Below are 3189 nucleotides of genomic sequence, written 5' to 3'. Positions count from 1 at the left end.
GGATGTTTTCTCGGCACACTTGGGCCTATTAGTACCAATTGAGAATTGTGTCAATGCCACAGCCTTCCTGAGTATTGTTACTGACCACAGTGTACCCATCTTCTGACGGCTTCTTCCGGCAGCATAATGTGCCATGTCATAAAGCGTGACAAATCTGCAGCAACTGTGTGATGCTGTCATGTCAATATGGAGCAAAATCTCTGAGGAATATTTCCAATACCTTGTTGAATCTATGCCACAAAGGATTAAGGCAGTTCTGGAAGCAAAAGGGGGTCCAATCCAGTACTAGTAAGGTGTACCTAATAAATTGGCTGGTGAGTGTATGATATTTAAAAAAATTATCACAATATGCTGTATGATATTAATTCAAAGTAACAATGAACTTTGTACATTGTCTATACATTGAGATTTATAGGGATTTGTAGCAGTATTGGGTCAAGTAATTCAATTACTTTCCAGACAAAGTTATTAGAAAATTAATCAAAATACAATTTTATTAATTTATTAGTAGTTAAACTTACTTACCCAACACTGCCCAGTATGATAGATTGTTCTTTTCCAGACACAAACCAACCAACAGATCTTTTTCAACAGATCTTTGTCTACAAATGTAGTGATACTCAGTTTAGATTGGTAAAACCTCTTCGATGCTTTGATCTCCAACTATTTCTCATTTATCACGAATGATTTTCTTTAAGAAGACCGCTATGGTGGCTCCTCTGATCATACATTAGCTTCCAATCTCTTAATGACTCAGTAAAGGTAGATCCCTGCTGTGTTTTGGATTTTCCATCCTCATCCTTTGATTGGGTGCAAGCAAGTCAAGCTCGGGAAGAGCAGACAACAAAAATATTCGTCATGAGGGCCAAACACAGAGATACTGCTAAATATGACATTACTCGAATTCATGGGACACTTCAGTATAGCATTTCTTTGAGTTTTCACTTTTTTCTTGATGAATCCAAAGCATAGCAAATGTCAGAGATGGGGTGAAAGGCACAGTGAGTGAGAGAGAGTGAGAGATATTAATTTCAGGGCCTAAAATAGTATAATTAGAGGAGCTGGTACTGTTCCTTTGCCTGCACTGACCACAACTACAATCGTTAGCTCTTGATGCTCTTCCGGTACGGGCCATTTATCACCACTTTCCGCTTGATATTGTTCCGTGTCTATTTTAGCGTTCGGAAGATGTTGCTGCTAAATGAGGGGATGCTTCATTTTCAGAGTAGGAAGTAATGCATGCTATTGATCTCACTAGGGTTTTGTGGGGTTTTGATGTGTTGTTGTTAAGTGCTTGTTAGTTCATTCACTATGGCACATTGGGTTGTTCTGTGTTATTCCTATGACATTCTGAGTGACTGTAGAGGTGTTTTTGTAGGTTTCTAGGGTGTTGCTAAACTCTTGTTGTCATTAAACTATTGATATCACTAGGGTTTTGGGAGTTGTTGCTGTGTTGTTGTTAAGTGCTTGTTAGTTAGTTCATTGTGGCATACTGGGTTGTTGCCAGTTTTCTCTTTAGGCAGTCACAAGGTTGAAGATAATTTAGGGTTTATTCTTTGCTTGTTGGATGTGAATAATTGCCTGAACATTGCTACATATTTTTGGATCCTCGCTTGATGGTTTGTGCTCAAGTGTGATTATGTGATAACCTGATTGTATACATTTATTTTATGCAAGCTATATTACATTTATTCAGATTTTCATAAAACGTTTATTGTTATTTTTATAATATTGTTAAAATATCTATTTGTTTATTAGCACTTTAAAGGAGGAGAAATAAGTATTATATGCGTTTTTCTAAAGAGTTATTTTTTGTCACCGCACCTGCGTCATGACGTCACTCCAGTGGCAGGCGCGCCCGTGATGCTCTTCATACATGCTGAGTGAACAGTAAATGAAGACATCACGAGAGCGCTTGTGTTCGGTGTTTTATTTCTTTATAACTTCATTTCAGGTACTTGCACACATACAAATGCACAAAGAACACTTTCGTTGAGAAAATAAACCGTTTAAAATGATAAGAAGTTATGTTAAGTAGTTAATTAATGAATGTATGCTATCAGTTTGCATGTTAGAGCACATGTTTAGCATATAGTCTCGCGGTTAGCGCGTTAGCCCGCTATCAGATAATAGATCGCCAAATACCAATGTTAATTGAGTGTATTATTTAAAATACTTAGTGATTATTAAATTATATGTCCATTGATCTGTATAAATTTGCCCTGTATAAATTTGGAAGAGTGCACAGGAGTATGTGTTAATGTAAATGTGTTTTATTAATAGTGTGAATATGTTTAAGTATTATACTGCTAAACTTTACAGATATAGTGTTAAGGCCAAGTGTGTGTATTTCAAAGTGAGAATGTGTAATAAGTGATTCACTGAGTGATTAGTGTGATCATATTTCAGTGATCAAAAGGGTCAAGTTGTAGTTTTCTGGTTAATAATAATAATTGTGTGTTTCATTACATTTACTATAGGAAACCATTTGGTTATTCATGATGTAATGTATTGTGTATTGAGTAATCACTGATATACATGCTGAGTTAACAGTAAATGAAGACATCACGAGAGCGCTTGTGTTCAATGTTTTATTTCTTTATTCTTTATAACTTCATTTCAGAAGTACTACATTTTGGAGGCACCGCTGGGATAGATGTTCGATGGAGTAACTCCCTGAGCGGCAGACCCATTTTGCAACATCATCCCCGTTTGTTATTCAGATAAACGTCGGTGTGAGGCAGTCAGAGTGGGTGGTGAACAGGACTGATTGAGCAGTGTGCACTTGGAGTTCACAGTATCCTAGTGGCATAAAAGTCAAGTCAGTGAGGTAAACACTTCTCCCAACAACTATGACAGCGACAGCAGTGCCAACGACGAAAGCGCCACTGAAGAGAGCAACAAAAACAGCGACAATATAGCCTCGCAGCTAGCAGATGCCCAAACAAAGCAGGATGAGGAGGAGCTGGACGATCTCCTGAAGAAATTCTGGCCACAAAAAAAGAACTGCAGCGAAAAACTAGATGAAAGGCAACAGGCCTTTTTTTCCTTAATGGCGATGGAGCTGAACATTAAAGACAGGACCAACATTAGGATGAATGCGATGAGAATAATCCAACAGGGTATCCGAAAAGGCGTGTGGCAAAAGAGCTGGAAACCTGGAATAAAACACAGTTTTGTTCAATACAT

General features: G+C 37.6%; 2 long non-coding RNA genes across 2 annotated transcripts in view; one reads left to right on the top strand and one right to left on the bottom strand.

The window, feature by feature from the left end:
- Positions 1-1872: 1872 nt before the first annotated feature.
- The window catches only part of LOC141380877 (uncharacterized), a 1461-nt gene continuing 144 nt past the window's right edge, over positions 1873-3189 (top strand). The window contains exons 1-2 of the long non-coding RNA XR_012400208.1: positions 1873-1954; positions 2624-3189. The exon at positions 2624-3189 is cut by the window's right edge and continues 144 nt beyond it. This is a non-coding gene — a long non-coding RNA (uncharacterized lncRNA). The remainder of the gene's footprint in view (positions 1955-2623) is intronic.
- LOC141380872 (uncharacterized) overlaps positions 2578-3189 on the bottom strand; it is a 1654-nt gene continuing 1042 nt past the window's right edge. Inside the window, exon 2 of the long non-coding RNA XR_012400201.1 lies at positions 2578-3158. This is a non-coding gene — a long non-coding RNA (uncharacterized lncRNA). The remainder of the gene's footprint in view (positions 3159-3189) is intronic.

Source organism: Danio rerio, chromosome 25 (assembly GCF_049306965.1).
Source record: "Danio rerio strain Tuebingen ecotype United States chromosome 25, GRCz12tu, whole genome shotgun sequence".
NCBI classification, from domain to species: Eukaryota; Metazoa; Chordata; class Actinopteri; order Cypriniformes; family Danionidae; genus Danio; species Danio rerio.
This window is presented reverse-complemented; position numbering and strand designations above follow the sequence as displayed.